Here is a 14,630-nt window from a genome sequence, read left to right on the forward strand (position 1 = left end):
TATTTGCTTCAGGAAATTTTACCTGGTTGCATGAATAAGAGCCGAAAAGCTCAGTTGGGAGAGCGTTAGTCTGAAGATCTAAAGGTCCCTGGTTCGATCCCGGGTTTCGGCATCACGAGAGCTTTTTGGGTCGAGTATCTTAAAGTAAATTATTTGCTTCAGGAAATTTTACCTGGTTGCATGAATAAGAGCCGAAAAGCTCAGTTGGGAGAGCGTTGGACTGAAGATCTAAAGGTCCCTGGTTTGATCCAGGGTTTCGGAAATACGAGAGCTTTTTGGTCGTGTATCTTAAAGTAAATTATTTGCTTCAGGAAAAATTCCCTAGCTGCTTGAATGTGAGCCGAAATAGCTCAGTTGGGAGAGCGTTAGACTGAAGATCTAAAGGTCCCTGGTTCGATCCCGGGTTTCGGAACCACGAGAGCTTTTTGGGTCGTGTATCTTAAAGTAAATTTTTTGCTTCAGGAAAAATTCCCTAGCTGCTTGAATATGAGCCGAAATAGCTCAGTTGGGAGAGCGTTAGACTGAAGATCTAAAGGTCCCGGGTTTCGGAACCACGAGAGCTTTTTGGGTCGTGTATCTTAAAGTAAATTTTTTGCTTCAGGAAAAATTCCCTAGCTGCTTGAATATGAGCCGAAATAGCTCAGTTGGGAGAGCGTTAGACTGAAGATCTAAAGGTCCCTGGTTCGATCCCGGGTTTCGGCAACACGAGATCTTTTTGGGTCGTGTACCTTAAGGTAAATTACTTTCTTCAGGAAAAATTCCCTAGCTGCTTGAATATGAGCCGAAATAGCTCAGTTGGGAGAGCGTTAGACTGAAGATCTAAAGGTCCCTGGTTCGATCCCGGGTTTCGGCATCACGAGAGCTTTTTGGTCGAGTATCTTAAAGTAAATTATTTGCTTCAGGAAAGTTTACCTGGTTGCATGAATAAGAGCCGAAATAGCTCAGTTGGGAGAGCGTTAGACTGAAGATCTAAAGGTCCTTGGTTCGATCCCGGGTTTCGGCAACAGCAGAAGTGTTTGGATCGTGTCTCTTAAAGTAAATTATTTTCCTCAGGAAAAATTCCCTAGCTGCTTGAATATGAGCCGAAATAGCTCAGTTGGGAGAGCGTTAGACTGAAGATCTAAAGGTCCCTGGTTCGATCCCGGGTTTCGGCAACATGAAAGCTTTTTGGGTCGTGTACATTAAAGTAAACTGCTTTCCCAAGGAAAGTGTCCCTGGTTACATGAAAAAGAGACGAAATAGCTTAGTTGGGAGAGCGTTAGACTGAAGATCTAATGGTCCCTGGTTCGATCCCGGGTTTCGGCAACAGCAGAGGTATTTGGATCGTGTATCTTATAGTAAATTATTTTCTTCAGGAAAAATTCCCTAGCTGTGTGAATATGAGCCGAAATTGCTCTGTTGGGAGAGCGTTAGACTGAAGATCTAAAGGTCCCTGGTTCGATTCCGGGTTTCGGAAATACGAGAGCTTTTTGGGTCGTGTATCTTAAAGTAAATTATTTGCATCAGGAAAAATTCCCTAGCTGCTTGAATGTGAGCCGAAATAGCTCAGTTGGGAGAGCGTTAGACTGAAGATCTAAAGGTCCCAGGTTCGATCCCGGGTTTCGGCAACACGAGAGCTTTTTGTGTCGTGTATCTTAAAGTAAATTATTTGCTTCAGGAAAGTTTACCTGGTTGCATGAATAAGAGCCGAAATAGCTCAGTTGGGAGAGCGTTAGACTGAAGATCTAAAGGTCCCTGGTTCGATCCCGGGTTTCGGCATCACGAGAGCTTTTTGGGTCGAGTATCTTAAAGTAAATTATTTGCTTCAGGAAATTTTACCTGGTTGCATGAATAAGAGCCGAAAAGCTCAGTTGGGAGAGCGTTAGTCTGAAGATCTAAAGGTCCCTGGTTCGATCCCGGGTTTCGGCATCACGAGAGCTTTTTGGGTCGAGTATCTTAAAGTAAATTATTTGCTTCAGGAAATTTTACCTGGTTGCATGAATAAGAGCCGAAAAGCTCAGTTGGGAGAGCGTTGGACTGAAGATCTAAAGGTCCCTGGTTTGATCCAGGGTTTCGGAAATACGAGAGCTTTTTGGTCGTGTATCTTAAAGTAAATTATTTGCTTCAGGAAAAATTCCCTAGCTGCTTGAATGTGAGCCGAAATAGCTCAGTTGGGAGAGCGTTAGACTGAAGATCTAAAGGTCCCTGGTTCGATCCCGGGTTTCGGCAACAGCAGAAGTGTTTGGATTGTGTCTCTTAAAGTAAATTATTTTCTTCAGGAAAAATTCCCTAGCTGCTTGAATATGAGCCGAAATAGCTCAGTTGGGAGAGCGTTAGACTGAAGATCTAAAGGTCCCTGGTTCGATCCCGGGTTTCGGAACCACGAGAGCTTTTTGGGTCGTGTATCTTAAAGTAAATTTTTTGCTTCAGGAAAAATTCCCTAGCTGCTTGAATATGAGCCGAAATAGCTCAGTTGGGAGAGCGTTAGACTGAAGATCTAAAGGTCCCTGGTTCGATCCCGGGTTTCGGCAACACGAGATCTTTTTGGGTCGTGTACCTTAAGGTAAATTACTTTCTTCAGGAAAAATTCCCTAGCTGCTTGAATATGAGCCGAAATAGCTCAGTTGGGAGAGCGTTAGACTGAAGATCTAAAGGTCCCTGGTTCGATCCCGGGTTTCGGCATCACGAGAGCTTTTTGGTCGAGTATCTTAAAGTAAATTATTTGCTTCAGGAAAGTTTACCTGGTTGCATGAATAAGAGCCGAAATAGCTCAGTTGGGAGAGCGTTAGACTGAAGATCTAAAGGTCCTTGGTTCGATCCCGGGTTTCGGCAACAGCAGAAGTGTTTGGATCGTGTCTCTTAAAGTAAATTATTTTCCTCAGGAAAAATTCCCTAGCTGCTTGAATATGAGCCGAAATAGCTCAGTTGGGAGAGCGTTAGACTGAAGATCTAAAGGTCCCTGGTTCGATCCCGGGTTTCGGCAACATGAAAGCTTTTTGGGTCGTGTACATTAAAGTAAACTGCTTTCCCAAGGAAAGTGTCCCTGGTTACATGAAAAAGAGACGAAATAGCTTAGTTGGGAGAGCGTTAGACTGAAGATCTAATGGTCCCTGGTTCGATCCCGGGTTTCGGCAACAGCAGAGGTATTTGGATCGTGTATCTTATAGTAAATTATTTTCTTCAGGAAAAATTCCCTAGCTGTGTGAATATGAGCCGAAATTGCTCTGTTGGGAGAGCGTTAGACTGAAGATCTAAAGGTCCCTGGTTCGATTCCGGGTTTCGGAAATACGAGAGCTTTTTGGGTCGTGTATCTTAAAGTAAATTATTTGCATCAGGAAAAATTCCCTAGCTGCTTGAATGTGAGCCGAAATAGCTCAGTTGGGAGAGCGTTAGACTGAAGATCTAAAGGTCCCAGGTTCGATCCCGGGTTTCGGCAACACGAGAGCTTTTTGGGTCGTGTATCTTAAAGTAAATTATTTGCTTCAGGAAAAATTCCCTAGCTGCTTGAATATGAGCCGAAATAGCTCAGTTGGGAGAGCGTTAGACTGAAGATCTAAAGGTCCCTGGTTCGATCCCGGGTTTCGGCAACATGAAAGCTTTTTGGGTCGTGTACATTAAAGTAAACTGCTTTCCCAAGGAAAGTGTCCCTGGTTACATGAAAAAGAGACGAAATAGCTTAGTTGGGAGAGCGTTAGACTGAAGATCTAATGGTCCCTGGTTCGATCCCGGGTTTCGGCAACAGCAGAGGTATTTGGATCGTGTATCTTATAGTAAACTATTTTCTTCAGGAAAAATTCCCTAGCTGTGTGAATATGAGCCGAAATTGCTCTGTTGGGAGAGCGTTAGACTGAAGATCTAAAGGTCCCTGGTTCGATTCCGGGTTTCGGAAATACGAGAGCTTTTTGGGTCGTGTATCTTAAAGTAAATTATTTGCATCAGGAAAAATTCCCTAGCTGCTTGAATGTGAGCCGAAATAGCTCAGTTGGGAGAGCGTTAGACTGAAGATCTAAAGGTCCCAGGTTCGATCCCGGGTTTCGGCAACACGAGAGCTTTTTGTGTCGTGTATCTTAAAGTAAATTATTTGCTTCAGGAAAGTTTACCTGGTTGCATGAATAAGAGCCGAAATAGCTCAGTTGGGAGAGCGTTAGACTGAAGATCTAAAGGTCCCTGGTTCGATCCCGGGTTTCGGCATCACGAGAGCTTTTTGGGTCGAGTATCTTAAAGTAAATTATTTGCTTCAGGAAATTTTACCTGGTTGCATGAATAAGAGCCGAAAAGCTCAGTTGGGAGAGCGTTAGTCTGAAGATCTAAAGGTCCCTGGTTCGATCCCGGGTTTCGGCATCACGAGAGCTTTTTGGGTCGAGTATCTTAAAGTAAATTATTTGCTTCAGGAAATTTTACCTGGTTGCATGAATAAGAGCCGAAAAGCTCAGTTGGGAGAGCGTTGGACTGAAGATCTAAAGGTCCCTGGTTTGATCCAGGGTTTCGGAAATACGAGAGCTTTTTGGTCGTGTATCTTAAAGTAAATTATTTGCTTCAGGAAAAATTCCCTAGCTGCTTGAATGTGAGCCGAAATAGCTCAGTTGGGAGAGCGTTAGACTGAAGATCTAAAGGTCCCTGGTTCGATCCCGGGTTTCGGCAACAGCAGAAGTGTTTGGATTGTGTCTCTTAAAGTAAATTATTTTCTTCAGGAAAAATTCCCTAGCTGCTTGAATATGAGCCGAAATAGCTCAGTTGGGAGAGCGTTAGACTGAAGATCTAAAGGTCCCTGGTTCGATCCCGGGTTTCGGAACCACGAGAGCTTTTTGGGTCGTGTATCTTAAAGTAAATTTTTTGCTTCAGGAAAAATTCCCTAGCTGCTTGAATATGAGCCGAAATAGCTCAGTTGGGAGAGCGTTAGACTGAAGATCTAAAGGTCCCTGGTTCGATCCCGGGTTTCGGCAACACGAGATCTTTTTGGGTCGTGTACCTTAAGGTAAATTACTTTCTTCAGGAAAAATTCCCTAGCTGCTTGAATATGAGCTGAAATAGCTCAGTTGGGAGAGCGTTAGACTGAAGATCTAAAGGTCCCTGGTTCGATCCCGGGTTTCGGCATCACGAGAGCTTTTTGGTCGAGTATCTTAAAGTAAATTATTTGCTTCAGGAAAGTTTACCTGGTTGCATGAATAAGAGCCGAAATAGCTCAGTTGGGAGAGCGTTAGACTGAAGATCTAAAGGTCCTTGGTTCGATCCCGGGTTTCGGCAACAGCAGAAGTGTTTGGATCGTGTCTCTTAAAGTAAATTATTTTCCTCAGGAAAAATTCCCTAGCTGCTTGAATATGAGCCGAAATAGCTCAGTTGGGAGAGCGTTAGACTGAAGATCTAAAGGTCCCTGGTTCGATCCCGGGTTTCGGCAACATGAAAGCTTTTTGGGTCGTGTACATTAAAGTAAACTGCTTTCCCAAGGAAAGTGTCCCTGGTTACATGAAAAAGAGACGAAATAGCTTAGTTGGGAGAGCGTTAGACTGAAGATCTAATGGTCCCTGGTTCGATCCCGGGTTTCGGCAACAGCAGAGGTATTTGGATCGTGTATCTTATAGTAAATTATTTTCTTCAGGAAAAATTCCCTAGCTGTGTGAATATGAGCCGAAATTGCTCTGTTGGGAGAGCGTTAGACTGAAGATCTAAAGGTCCCTGGTTCGATTCCGGGTTTCGGAAATACGAGAGCTTTTTGGGTCGTGTATCTTAAAGTAAATTATTTGCATCAGGAAAAATTCCCTAGCTGCTTGAATGTGAGCCGAAATAGCTCAGTTGGGAGAGCGTTAGACTGAAGATCTAAAGGTCCCAGGTTCGATCCCGGGTTTCGGCAACACGAGAGCTTTTTGTGTCGTGTATCTTAAAGTAAATTATTTGCTTCAGGAAAGTTTACCTGGTTGCATGAATAAGAGCCGAAATAGCTCAGTTGGGAGAGCGTTAGACTGAAGATCTAAAGGTCCCTGGTTCGATCCCGGGTTTCGGCATCACGAGAGCTTTTTGGGTCGAGTATCTTAAAGTAAATTATTTGCTTCAGGAAATTTTACCTGGTTGCATGAATAAGAGCCGAAAAGCTCAGTTGGGAGAGCGTTAGTCTGAAGATCTAAAGGTCCCTGGTTCGATCCCGGGTTTCGGCATCACGAGAGCTTTTTGGGTCGAGTATCTTAAAGTAAATTATTTGCTTCAGGAAATTTTACCTGGTTGCATGAATAAGAGCCGAAAAGCTCAGTTGGGAGAGCGTTGGACTGAAGATCTAAAGGTCCCTGGTTTGATCCAGGGTTTCGGAAATACGAGAGCTTTTTGGTCGTGTATCTTAAAGTAAATTATTTGCTTCAGGAAAAATTCCCTAGCTGCTTGAATGTGAGCCGAAATAGCTCAGTTGGGAGAGCGTTAGACTGAAGATCTAAAGGTCCCTGGTTCGATCCCGGGTTTCGGAACCACGAGAGCTTTTTGGGTCGTGTATCTTAAAGTAAATTTTTTGCTTCAGGAAAAATTCCCTAGCTGCTTGAATATGAGCCGAAATAGCTCAGTTGGGAGAGCGTTAGACTGAAGATCTAAAGGTCCCTGGTTCGATCCCGGGTTTCGGCAACATGAAAGCTTTTTGGGTCGTGTACATTAAAGTAAACTGCTTTCCCAAGGAAAGTGTCCCTGGTTACATGAAAAAGAGACGAAATAGCTTAGTTGGGAGAGCGTTAGACTGAAGATCTAATGGTCCCTGGTTCGATCCCGGGTTTCGGCAACAGCAGAGGTATTTGGATCGTGTATCTTATAGTAAATTATTTTCTTCAGGAAAAATTCCCTAGCTGTGTGAATATGAGCCGAAATTGCTCTGTTGGGAGAGCGTTAGACTGAAGATCTAAAGGTCCCTGGTTCGATTCCGGGTTTCGGAAATACGAGAGCTTTTTGGGTCGTGTATCTTAAAGTAAATTATTTGCATCAGGAAAAATTCCCTAGCTGCTTGAATGTGAGCCGAAATAGCTCAGTTGGGAGAGCGTTAGACTGAAGATCTAAAGGTCCCAGGTTCGATCCCGGGTTTCGGCAACACGAGAGCTTTTTGGGTCGTGTATCTTAAAGTAAATTATTTGCTTCAGGAAAAATTCCCTAGCTGCTTGAATATGAGCCGAAATTGCTCTGTTGGGAGAGCGTTAGACTGAAGATCTAAAGGTCCCTGGTTCGATCCCGGGTTTCGGAAATACGAGAGCTTTTTGGGTCGAGTATCTTAAAGTAAATTATTTGCTTCAGGAAAGTTTACCTGGTTGCATGAATAAGAGCCGAAATAGCTCAGTTGGGACAGCGTTAGACTGAAGATCTAAAGGTCCCTGGTTCGATCCCGGGTTTCGGCAACACGAGAGCTTTTTGTGTCGTGTATCTTAAAGTAAATTATTTGCTTCAGGAAAGTTTACCTGGTTGCATGAATAAGAGCCGAAATAGCTCAGTTGGGAGAGCGTTAGACTGAAGATCTAAAGGTCCCTGGTTCGATCCCGGGTTTCGGCAACATGAAAGCTTTTTGGGTCGTGTACATTAAAGTAAACTGCTTTCCCAAGGAAAGTGTCCCTGGTTACATGAAAAAGAGACGAAATAGCTTAGTTGGGAGAGCGTTAGACTGAAGATCTAATGGTCCCTGGTTCGATCCCGGGTTTCGGCATCAGCAGAGGTATTTGGATCGTGTATCTTATAGTAAAGTATTTTCTTCAGGAAAAATTCCCTAGCTGCGTGAATATGAGCCGAAATTTCTCTGTTGGGAGAGCGTTAGACTGAAGATCTAAAGGTCCCTGGTTCGATCCCGGACTTCGGAAATACGAGAGCTTTTTGGGTCGTGTATCTTAAAGTAAATTATTTGCTTCAGGAAAAATTCCCTAGCTGCTTGAATGTGAGCCGAAATAGCTCAGTTGGGAGAGCGTTAGACTGAAGATCTAAAGGTCCCAGGTTCGATCCCGGGTTTCGGCAACACGAGAGCTTTTTGTGTCGTGTATCTTAAAGTAAATTATTTGCTTCAGGAAAGTTTACCTGGTTGCATGAATAAGAGCCGAAATAGCTCAGTTGGGAGAGCGTTAGACTGAAGATCTAAAGGTCCCTGGTTCGATCCCGGGTTTCGGCAACATGAAAGCTTTTTGGGTCGTGTACATTAAAGTAAACTGCTTTCCCAAGGAAAGTGTCCCTGGTTACATGAAAAAGAGACGAAATAGCTTAGTTGGGAGAGCGTTAGACTGAAGATATAATGGTCCCTGGTTCGATCCCGGGTTTCGGCAACAGCAGAGGTATTTGGATCGTGTATCTTATAGTAAATTATTTTCTTCAGGAAAAATTCCCTAGCTGTGTGAATATGAGCCGAAATTGCTCTGTTGGGAGAGCGTTAGACTGAAGATCTAAAGGTCCCTGGTTCGATCCCGGGTTTCGGAAATACGAGAGCTTTTTGGGTCGTGTATCTTAAAAAAAATTATTTGCTTCAGGAAAAATTCCCTAGCTGCTTGAATGTGAGCCGAAATAGCTCACTTGGGAGAGCGTTAGACTGAAGATCTAAAGGTCCCAGGTTCGATCCCGGGTTTCGGCAACACGAGAGCTTTTTGTGTCGTGTATCTTAAAGTAAATAATTTGCTTCAGGAAAGTTTACCTGGTTGCATGAATAAGAGCCGAAATAGCTCAGTTGGGAGAGCGTTAGACTGAAGATCTAAAGGTCCCTGGTTCGATCCCGGGTTTCGGCAACAGCAGAGGTGTTTGGATCGTGTATCTTAAAGTAAATTATTTTCTTCAGGAAAAATTCCCTAGCTGCTTGAACAAGAGCCGAAATAGCTCAGTTGGAAGAGCGTTAGACTAAAGATCTAAAGGTCCCTGGTTTGATCCCAGGTTTCAGCAATATGAAATCTTTTTGGATAGTATATCTTAAAGTAAATTATTTGCTTCAGGAAAAATTGCCTAGCTGCTTGAATGTGAGCCGAAATAGCTCAGTTGGGAGAGCGTTAGGCTGAAGATCTAAAGGTCCCTGGTTCGATCCCGGGTTTCGGCAACATGAGAGCTTTTTGGGTCGTGTACCTTAAGGTAAATTACTTTCTTCAGGAAAAATTCCCTAGCTGGTTGAATATGAGCCGAAATAGCTCAGTTGGGAGAGCGTTAGACTGAAGATCTAAAGGTCTCTGGTTCGATCCCAGGTTTCAGCAATATGAAATCTTTTTGGATAGTATATCTTAAAGTAAATTATTTGCTTCAGGAAAAATTGCCTAGCTGCTTGAATGTGAGCCGAAATAGCTCAGTTGGGAGAGCGTTAGACTGAAGATCTAAAGGTCCCTGGTTCGATCCCGGGTTTCGGCAACACGAGAGCTTTTTGGGTCGTGTACCTTAAGGTAAATTACTTTCTTCAGGAAAAATTCCCTAGCTGCTTGAATATGAGCCGAAATAGCTCAGTTGGGAGAGCGTTAGACTGAAGATCTAAAGGTCCCTGGTTCGATCCCGGGTTTCGGCAACATGAAAGCTTTTTGGGTCGTGTACATTAAAGTAAACTGCTTTCCCAAGGAAAGTGTCCCTGGTTACATGAAAAAGAGACGAAATAGCTTAGTTGGGAGAGCGTTAGACTGAAGATCTAATGGTCCCTGGTTCGATCCCGGGTTTCGGCAACAGCAGAGGTATTTGGGTCGTGTATCTTATAGTAAATTATTTTCTTCAGGAAAAATTCCCTAGCTGTGTGAATATGAGCCGAAATTGCTCTGTTGGGAGAGCGTTAGACTGAAGATCTAAAGGTCCCTGGTTCGATCCCGGGTTTCGGAAATACGAGAGCTTTTTGGGTCGTGTATCTTAAAGTAAATTATTTGCTTCAGGAAAAATTCCCTAGCTGCTTGAATGTGAGCCGAAATAGCTCAGTTGGGAGAGCGTTAGACTGAAGATCTAAAGGTCCCAGGTTCGATCCCGGGATTCGGCAACACGAGAGCTTTTTGGGTCGTGTATCTTAAAGTAAATTATTTGCTTCAGGAAAAATTCATTAGCTGCTTGAATATGAGCCGAAATTGCCCTGTTGGGAGAGCGTTAGACTGAAGATCTAAAGGTCCCTGGTTCGATCCCGGGTTTCGGAAATACGAGAGCTTTTTGGGTCGAGTATCTTAAAGTAAATTATTTGCTTCAGGAAAGTTTACCTGGTTGCATGAATAAGAGCCGAAATAGCTCAGTTGGGACAGCGTTAGACTGAAGATCTAAAGGTCCCTGGTTCGATCCCGGGTTTCGGCAACACGAGAGCTTTTTGTGTCGTGTATCTTAAAGTAAATTATTTGCTTCAGGAAAGTTTACCTGGTTGCATGAATAAGAGCCGAAATAGCTCAGTTGGGAGAGCGTTAGACTGAAGATCTAAAGGTCCCTGGTTCGATCCCGGGTTTCGGCAACATGAAAGCTTTTTGGGTCGTGTACATTAAGGTAAATTACTTTCTTCAGGAAAAATTCCCTAGCTGCTTGAATATGAGCCGAAATAGCTCAGTTGGGAGAGCGTTAGACTGAAGATCTAAAGGTCCCTGGTTCGATCCCGGGTTTCGGCAACACGAGAGCTTTTTGGGTCGTGTACCTTAAGGTAAATTACTTTCTTCAGGAAAAATTCCCTAGCTGCATGAATAAGAGCCGAAATAGCTCAGTTGGGAGAGCGTTAGACTGAAGATCTAAAGGTCCCTGGTTCGATCCCGGGTTTCGGCAACATGAAAGCTTTTTGGGTCGTGTACATTAAAGTTAACTGCTTTCCCAAGGAAAGTGTCCCTGGTTACATGAAAAAGAGACGAAATAGCTTAGTTGGGAGAGCGTTAGGCTGAAGATATAATGGTCCCTGGTTCGATCCCGGGTTTCGGCAACAGCAGAGGTATTTGGATCGTGTATCTTATAGTAAATTATTTTCTTCAGGAAAAATTCCCTAGCTGCGTGAATATGAGCCGAAATTGCTCTGTTGGGAGAGCGTTAGACTGAAGATCTAAAGGTCCCTGGTTCGATCCCGGGTTTCGGAAATACGAGAGCTTTTTGGGTCGTGTATCTTAAAGTAAATTATTTGCTTCAGGAAAAATTCCCTAGCTGCTTGAATGTGAGCCGAAATAGCTCAGTTGGGAGAGTGTTAGACTGAAGATCTAAAGGTCCCTGGTTCGATCCCGGGTTTCGGCAACACGAGAGCTTTTTGTGTCGTGTATCTTAAAGTAAATTATTTGCTTCAGGAAAGTTTACCTGGTTGCATGAATAAGAGCCGAAATAGCTCAGTTGGGAGAGCGTTAGACTGAAGATCTAAAGGTCCCTGGTTCGATCCCGGGTTTCGGCAACATGAAAGCTTTTTGGGTCGTGTACATTAAAGTAAACTGCTTTCCCAAGGAAAGTTTACCTGGTTGCTTGAATAAGAGCCGAAGTAGCTCAGTTGGGAGAGCGTTAGACTGAAGATCTAAAGGTCCCTGGTTCGATCCCGGGTTTCGGCAACAGCGGAGGTGTTTGGATCGTGTATCTTAAAGTAAATTATTTTCTTCAGGAAAAATTCCCTAGCTGCTTGAACAAGAGCCGAAATAGCTCAGTTGGGAGAGCGTTAGACTGAAGATCTAAAGGTCCCTGGTTCGATCCCGGGTTTCGGCAACATGAAAGCTTTTTGGGTCGTGTACATTAAAGTAAACTGCTTTCCCAAGGAAAGTGTCCCTGGTTACATGAAAAAGAGACGAAATAGCTTAGTTGGGAGAGCGTTAGACTGAAGATCTAATGGTCCCTGGTTCAATCCCGGGTTTCGGCAACAGCAGAGGTATTTGGATCGTGTATCTTATAGTAAATTATTTTCTTCAGGAAAAATTCCCTATAGTCTGTCAAACGAAAGAAGAGCCCCGAGAAATTTGTCCAAATTGGTGTCGCCACCATCGACCCCATAGTACTTTATCAACTTGTTTTGTTTTGTCAATAGTCGTCTGTATTATAGTCTGCTATAAACAGATAGGCTTAATCGCAATAGAACCAATAAATTTTGCTATACGAGCCGAGGATTGAGAGGTAAAGTAGCAAGCAGCGCCTCTAGCGGATTGAATTGAAAACTCTTGGCGGGAAATTCGCGAATGTTAGATTGGCAATTTAAAGATGGGGAGCGCTACAATTGTAAAATACGTCGGATTTTTAGCATTAGAAGGTTTACAAAATTATTTTAGGGATTCTACTCTTCGAATAGTCTAAAATCTAATAAAAAATGAACATATTTTTAACGAAAAGAGATACTAGTAAACTAAACGAAATACCGTAGTCACTGGAGAGTGTACAAGTGAAACTTCTGTAACCAAGCAAGTTTATGATATTACCATCTATGTAAGTGTTCGAATTAAATAAATATGTTTATGTTGTGAGTTAATTAAATTAACTAGCAAGTGATTCTAGACAGACACATTTTTGAGGTTAACTGTACTGTACCTGTACATTTAATTTGGGTGCTGGGATTAGATAAGATAGTCTAAAAAGTTACTTTTTCTCTTTAAGCGTGTTAATCCATTCATTTATTTTAACGCAATGAATTCTAGAATTTCGAAAATTGTTAAAATTTCACCCTTTCTGGGAAATTTCAGTAATAATTCCTACAACTAACTACACAAGAAGCCTATGGCTTCATTTAAAGACGCGGTCATTTTCCCGCCAATTTGTTCTTCTAAAATCCGCTAGGTGGCGAACGCGGCGCCTCGCTCGGCGCGTATATATATTTAATATGTTTATGTTTCATGGTTTTTTACGATCATCGAGTGTTTAAGAATATAAAAAAAAATAAACGACAAGACACCAGTTTTATCTTTGTTGAACTAGCATTGCAATATATTTTAATGGCATAAGTTAAAGTACTTGTCCATAAGTCTAAGTAGTAAGTAGTTCAGCATCAAAGCGTCTTCAGTCCACATCTTCATCAGATACTTCGCTGTCTTCTTGCATATTAATTTTAAGAGGTTCAATTGTGGTTTCGATGATGGAATCTTTTTCCCAATACTCATGCATTATATTCTCGACGTGAACTTTATGAAATAATAAAGCGTCACAAGTCCAGACCAGAACCCTGAAGTACGAAATTGACGAGTTTGCTAAAAGTAGACGTCACATGGTAGTGATTATTCCACCGTACCATTGCCAGTTTAACCCCATTGAACTAATATGGGCACAAGTGAAGAACGACGTTGCGAAGCAGAATTCTGGTTTCAAACTCTCGACGGTCAAAGATGCAACATTGAGGGCCATTGAACGTGTGACACCAGAGAATTGGCGTAAGGCAATAGAGCACGTCGAGAATATAATGCATGAGTATTGGGAAAAAGATCCCACCATCGAAACCACAATTGAACCTCTTAAAATTAATATGCAAGAAGACTCTGATGAAAACGTGGACTGAAGACGCTTTGATGCTGAACTACTTATGGACAAGTACTTTAACTTATGTCATTAAAATATATTACAAAGCTAGTTCAACAGAGATAAAACTGGTGTCTTGTCGTTAGTTTTGTTTTTTATTCTTAAATACTCGATGATCGTAAAAAATCATGAAACATAAACATATTAAATATATATAGCAAAATTTATTGGTTCTATTGCGATTAAGCTATCTGTTTATAGCAGACTATATTACAGACGACTATTGACAAAACAAAACAAGTTGATAAAGTACTATGGGGTCGATGGTGGCGACACCAGTTTGGACAAATTTCTCAGGGCTCTTCTTTCGTTTGACAGACTATAGCTGCGTGAATATGAGCCGAAATTGCTCTGTTGGGAGAGCGTTAGACTGAAGATCTAAAGGTCCCTGGTTCGATCCCGGGTTTCGGCAACACGAGAGCTTTTTGGGTCGTGTATCTTAAAGTAAATTATTTGCTTCAGGAAAGTTTACCTGGTTGCATGAATAAGAGCCGAAATAGCTCAGTTGGGAGAGCGTTAGACTGAAGATCTAAAGGTCCCTGGTTCGATCCCGGGTTTCGGCAACAGCAGAGGTGATTGGATCGTGTATCTTAAACTAAATTATTTTCTTCAGGAAAAATTCCCTAGCTGCTTGAACAAGAGCCGAAATAGCTCAGTTGGAAAAGCGTTAGACTAAAGATCTAAAGGTCCCTGGTTTGATCCCAGGTTTCAGCAATATGAAATCTTTTTGGATAATATCTTAAAGTAAATTATTTGCTTCAGGAAAAATTGCCTAGCTGCTTGAATGTTAGCCGAAATAGCTCAGTTGGGAGAGCGTTAGACTGAAGATCTAATGGTCCCTGGTTCGATCCCGGGTTTCGGCAACACGAGAGCTTTTTGTGTCGTGTATCTTAATGTAAATTATTTGCTTCAGGAAAGTTTACCTGGTTGCATGAATAAGAGCCGAAATAGCTCAGTTGGGAGAGCGTTAGACTGAAGATCTAAAGGTCCCTGGTTCGATCCCGGGTTTCGGCAACATGAAAGCTTTTTGGGTCGTGTACATTAAAGTAAACTGCTTTCCCAAGGAAAGTGTCCCTGGTTACATGAAAAAGAGACGAAATAGCTTAGTTGGGAGCGCGTTAGACTGAAGATCTAATGGTCCCTGGTTTGATCCCGGGTTTCGGCAGCAGCAGAGGTATTTGGATCGTGTATTTTATAGTAAATTATTTTCTTCAGGAAAAATTCCCTAGCTGCGTGAATATGAGCCGAAATTGCTCTGTTGGGAGAGCGTTAGACTGAAG

General features: G+C 42.5%; 45 non-coding genes across 45 annotated transcripts; all 45 read left to right on the forward strand.

The window, feature by feature from the left end:
* Positions 1 to 629: 629 nt before the first annotated feature.
* On the forward strand, positions 630 to 702 carry TRNAF-GAA (transfer RNA phenylalanine (anticodon GAA)). The gene has a single exon. It is a non-coding gene; the product is annotated as a tRNA-Phe (tRNA).
* A 78-nt stretch (positions 703 to 780) lies between these two features.
* TRNAF-GAA (transfer RNA phenylalanine (anticodon GAA)) lies at positions 781 to 853 on the forward strand. The gene has a single exon. It is a non-coding gene; the product is annotated as a tRNA-Phe (tRNA).
* A 77-nt stretch (positions 854 to 930) lies between these two features.
* Positions 931 to 1,003, forward strand: TRNAF-GAA (transfer RNA phenylalanine (anticodon GAA)). The gene has a single exon. It is a non-coding gene; the product is annotated as a tRNA-Phe (tRNA).
* A 78-nt stretch (positions 1,004 to 1,081) lies between these two features.
* Positions 1,082 to 1,154, forward strand: TRNAF-GAA (transfer RNA phenylalanine (anticodon GAA)). Its single transcript has one exon. It is a non-coding gene; the product is annotated as a tRNA-Phe (tRNA).
* Positions 1,155 to 1,534: 380 nt separating this feature from the next.
* TRNAF-GAA (transfer RNA phenylalanine (anticodon GAA)) lies at positions 1,535 to 1,607 on the forward strand. Its single transcript has one exon. It is a non-coding gene; the product is annotated as a tRNA-Phe (tRNA).
* A 78-nt stretch (positions 1,608 to 1,685) lies between these two features.
* TRNAF-GAA (transfer RNA phenylalanine (anticodon GAA)) lies at positions 1,686 to 1,758 on the forward strand. The gene has a single exon. It is a non-coding gene; the product is annotated as a tRNA-Phe (tRNA).
* A 377-nt stretch (positions 1,759 to 2,135) lies between these two features.
* On the forward strand, positions 2,136 to 2,208 carry TRNAF-GAA (transfer RNA phenylalanine (anticodon GAA)). Its single transcript has one exon. It is a non-coding gene; the product is annotated as a tRNA-Phe (tRNA).
* A 229-nt stretch (positions 2,209 to 2,437) lies between these two features.
* TRNAF-GAA (transfer RNA phenylalanine (anticodon GAA)) lies at positions 2,438 to 2,510 on the forward strand. The gene has a single exon. It is a non-coding gene; the product is annotated as a tRNA-Phe (tRNA).
* A 78-nt stretch (positions 2,511 to 2,588) lies between these two features.
* Positions 2,589 to 2,661, forward strand: TRNAF-GAA (transfer RNA phenylalanine (anticodon GAA)). The gene has a single exon. It is a non-coding gene; the product is annotated as a tRNA-Phe (tRNA).
* Positions 2,662 to 2,738: 77 nt separating this feature from the next.
* TRNAF-GAA (transfer RNA phenylalanine (anticodon GAA)) lies at positions 2,739 to 2,811 on the forward strand. Its single transcript has one exon. It is a non-coding gene; the product is annotated as a tRNA-Phe (tRNA).
* Positions 2,812 to 2,889: 78 nt separating this feature from the next.
* Positions 2,890 to 2,962, forward strand: TRNAF-GAA (transfer RNA phenylalanine (anticodon GAA)). Its single transcript has one exon. It is a non-coding gene; the product is annotated as a tRNA-Phe (tRNA).
* A 380-nt stretch (positions 2,963 to 3,342) lies between these two features.
* On the forward strand, positions 3,343 to 3,415 carry TRNAF-GAA (transfer RNA phenylalanine (anticodon GAA)). The gene has a single exon. It is a non-coding gene; the product is annotated as a tRNA-Phe (tRNA).
* Positions 3,416 to 3,493: 78 nt separating this feature from the next.
* On the forward strand, positions 3,494 to 3,566 carry TRNAF-GAA (transfer RNA phenylalanine (anticodon GAA)). The gene has a single exon. It is a non-coding gene; the product is annotated as a tRNA-Phe (tRNA).
* Positions 3,567 to 3,946: 380 nt separating this feature from the next.
* Positions 3,947 to 4,019, forward strand: TRNAF-GAA (transfer RNA phenylalanine (anticodon GAA)). The gene has a single exon. It is a non-coding gene; the product is annotated as a tRNA-Phe (tRNA).
* Positions 4,020 to 4,097: 78 nt separating this feature from the next.
* Positions 4,098 to 4,170, forward strand: TRNAF-GAA (transfer RNA phenylalanine (anticodon GAA)). Its single transcript has one exon. It is a non-coding gene; the product is annotated as a tRNA-Phe (tRNA).
* Positions 4,171 to 4,547: 377 nt separating this feature from the next.
* TRNAF-GAA (transfer RNA phenylalanine (anticodon GAA)) lies at positions 4,548 to 4,620 on the forward strand. Its single transcript has one exon. It is a non-coding gene; the product is annotated as a tRNA-Phe (tRNA).
* A 229-nt stretch (positions 4,621 to 4,849) lies between these two features.
* TRNAF-GAA (transfer RNA phenylalanine (anticodon GAA)) lies at positions 4,850 to 4,922 on the forward strand. The gene has a single exon. It is a non-coding gene; the product is annotated as a tRNA-Phe (tRNA).
* A 78-nt stretch (positions 4,923 to 5,000) lies between these two features.
* Positions 5,001 to 5,073, forward strand: TRNAF-GAA (transfer RNA phenylalanine (anticodon GAA)). Its single transcript has one exon. It is a non-coding gene; the product is annotated as a tRNA-Phe (tRNA).
* A 77-nt stretch (positions 5,074 to 5,150) lies between these two features.
* On the forward strand, positions 5,151 to 5,223 carry TRNAF-GAA (transfer RNA phenylalanine (anticodon GAA)). The gene has a single exon. It is a non-coding gene; the product is annotated as a tRNA-Phe (tRNA).
* Positions 5,224 to 5,301: 78 nt separating this feature from the next.
* Positions 5,302 to 5,374, forward strand: TRNAF-GAA (transfer RNA phenylalanine (anticodon GAA)). Its single transcript has one exon. It is a non-coding gene; the product is annotated as a tRNA-Phe (tRNA).
* A 380-nt stretch (positions 5,375 to 5,754) lies between these two features.
* On the forward strand, positions 5,755 to 5,827 carry TRNAF-GAA (transfer RNA phenylalanine (anticodon GAA)). The gene has a single exon. It is a non-coding gene; the product is annotated as a tRNA-Phe (tRNA).
* Positions 5,828 to 5,905: 78 nt separating this feature from the next.
* TRNAF-GAA (transfer RNA phenylalanine (anticodon GAA)) lies at positions 5,906 to 5,978 on the forward strand. The gene has a single exon. It is a non-coding gene; the product is annotated as a tRNA-Phe (tRNA).
* A 528-nt stretch (positions 5,979 to 6,506) lies between these two features.
* Positions 6,507 to 6,579, forward strand: TRNAF-GAA (transfer RNA phenylalanine (anticodon GAA)). Its single transcript has one exon. It is a non-coding gene; the product is annotated as a tRNA-Phe (tRNA).
* A 380-nt stretch (positions 6,580 to 6,959) lies between these two features.
* TRNAF-GAA (transfer RNA phenylalanine (anticodon GAA)) lies at positions 6,960 to 7,032 on the forward strand. Its single transcript has one exon. It is a non-coding gene; the product is annotated as a tRNA-Phe (tRNA).
* A 229-nt stretch (positions 7,033 to 7,261) lies between these two features.
* TRNAF-GAA (transfer RNA phenylalanine (anticodon GAA)) lies at positions 7,262 to 7,334 on the forward strand. The gene has a single exon. It is a non-coding gene; the product is annotated as a tRNA-Phe (tRNA).
* Positions 7,335 to 7,412: 78 nt separating this feature from the next.
* TRNAF-GAA (transfer RNA phenylalanine (anticodon GAA)) lies at positions 7,413 to 7,485 on the forward strand. Its single transcript has one exon. It is a non-coding gene; the product is annotated as a tRNA-Phe (tRNA).
* A 380-nt stretch (positions 7,486 to 7,865) lies between these two features.
* On the forward strand, positions 7,866 to 7,938 carry TRNAF-GAA (transfer RNA phenylalanine (anticodon GAA)). Its single transcript has one exon. It is a non-coding gene; the product is annotated as a tRNA-Phe (tRNA).
* A 78-nt stretch (positions 7,939 to 8,016) lies between these two features.
* Positions 8,017 to 8,089, forward strand: TRNAF-GAA (transfer RNA phenylalanine (anticodon GAA)). Its single transcript has one exon. It is a non-coding gene; the product is annotated as a tRNA-Phe (tRNA).
* Positions 8,090 to 8,620: 531 nt separating this feature from the next.
* TRNAF-GAA (transfer RNA phenylalanine (anticodon GAA)) lies at positions 8,621 to 8,693 on the forward strand. Its single transcript has one exon. It is a non-coding gene; the product is annotated as a tRNA-Phe (tRNA).
* Positions 8,694 to 8,771: 78 nt separating this feature from the next.
* On the forward strand, positions 8,772 to 8,844 carry TRNAF-AAA (transfer RNA phenylalanine (anticodon AAA)). The gene has a single exon. It is a non-coding gene; the product is annotated as a tRNA-Phe (tRNA).
* Positions 8,845 to 8,922: 78 nt separating this feature from the next.
* On the forward strand, positions 8,923 to 8,995 carry TRNAF-GAA (transfer RNA phenylalanine (anticodon GAA)). The gene has a single exon. It is a non-coding gene; the product is annotated as a tRNA-Phe (tRNA).
* Positions 8,996 to 9,224: 229 nt separating this feature from the next.
* Positions 9,225 to 9,297, forward strand: TRNAF-GAA (transfer RNA phenylalanine (anticodon GAA)). Its single transcript has one exon. It is a non-coding gene; the product is annotated as a tRNA-Phe (tRNA).
* A 78-nt stretch (positions 9,298 to 9,375) lies between these two features.
* On the forward strand, positions 9,376 to 9,448 carry TRNAF-GAA (transfer RNA phenylalanine (anticodon GAA)). Its single transcript has one exon. It is a non-coding gene; the product is annotated as a tRNA-Phe (tRNA).
* Positions 9,449 to 10,130: 682 nt separating this feature from the next.
* Positions 10,131 to 10,203, forward strand: TRNAF-GAA (transfer RNA phenylalanine (anticodon GAA)). The gene has a single exon. It is a non-coding gene; the product is annotated as a tRNA-Phe (tRNA).
* A 78-nt stretch (positions 10,204 to 10,281) lies between these two features.
* Positions 10,282 to 10,354, forward strand: TRNAF-GAA (transfer RNA phenylalanine (anticodon GAA)). Its single transcript has one exon. It is a non-coding gene; the product is annotated as a tRNA-Phe (tRNA).
* Positions 10,355 to 10,432: 78 nt separating this feature from the next.
* Positions 10,433 to 10,505, forward strand: TRNAF-GAA (transfer RNA phenylalanine (anticodon GAA)). The gene has a single exon. It is a non-coding gene; the product is annotated as a tRNA-Phe (tRNA).
* A 78-nt stretch (positions 10,506 to 10,583) lies between these two features.
* On the forward strand, positions 10,584 to 10,656 carry TRNAF-GAA (transfer RNA phenylalanine (anticodon GAA)). The gene has a single exon. It is a non-coding gene; the product is annotated as a tRNA-Phe (tRNA).
* A 380-nt stretch (positions 10,657 to 11,036) lies between these two features.
* Positions 11,037 to 11,109, forward strand: TRNAF-GAA (transfer RNA phenylalanine (anticodon GAA)). Its single transcript has one exon. It is a non-coding gene; the product is annotated as a tRNA-Phe (tRNA).
* Positions 11,110 to 11,187: 78 nt separating this feature from the next.
* On the forward strand, positions 11,188 to 11,260 carry TRNAF-GAA (transfer RNA phenylalanine (anticodon GAA)). The gene has a single exon. It is a non-coding gene; the product is annotated as a tRNA-Phe (tRNA).
* A 78-nt stretch (positions 11,261 to 11,338) lies between these two features.
* Positions 11,339 to 11,411, forward strand: TRNAF-GAA (transfer RNA phenylalanine (anticodon GAA)). The gene has a single exon. It is a non-coding gene; the product is annotated as a tRNA-Phe (tRNA).
* Positions 11,412 to 11,489: 78 nt separating this feature from the next.
* Positions 11,490 to 11,562, forward strand: TRNAF-GAA (transfer RNA phenylalanine (anticodon GAA)). Its single transcript has one exon. It is a non-coding gene; the product is annotated as a tRNA-Phe (tRNA).
* A 2,278-nt stretch (positions 11,563 to 13,840) lies between these two features.
* Positions 13,841 to 13,913, forward strand: TRNAF-GAA (transfer RNA phenylalanine (anticodon GAA)). The gene has a single exon. It is a non-coding gene; the product is annotated as a tRNA-Phe (tRNA).
* Positions 13,914 to 13,991: 78 nt separating this feature from the next.
* On the forward strand, positions 13,992 to 14,064 carry TRNAF-AAA (transfer RNA phenylalanine (anticodon AAA)). The gene has a single exon. It is a non-coding gene; the product is annotated as a tRNA-Phe (tRNA).
* A 76-nt stretch (positions 14,065 to 14,140) lies between these two features.
* Positions 14,141 to 14,213, forward strand: TRNAF-GAA (transfer RNA phenylalanine (anticodon GAA)). Its single transcript has one exon. It is a non-coding gene; the product is annotated as a tRNA-Phe (tRNA).
* Positions 14,214 to 14,291: 78 nt separating this feature from the next.
* Positions 14,292 to 14,364, forward strand: TRNAF-GAA (transfer RNA phenylalanine (anticodon GAA)). Its single transcript has one exon. It is a non-coding gene; the product is annotated as a tRNA-Phe (tRNA).
* Positions 14,365 to 14,630: the final 266 nt, after the last annotated feature.

This window comes from Phalangium opilio, unplaced genomic scaffold, assembly GCF_054372755.1.
Source record: "Phalangium opilio isolate 3A_F unplaced genomic scaffold, DU_Popi_V2 ptg000217l_1, whole genome shotgun sequence".
NCBI classification, from domain to species: domain Eukaryota; kingdom Metazoa; phylum Arthropoda; class Arachnida; order Opiliones; family Phalangiidae; genus Phalangium; species Phalangium opilio.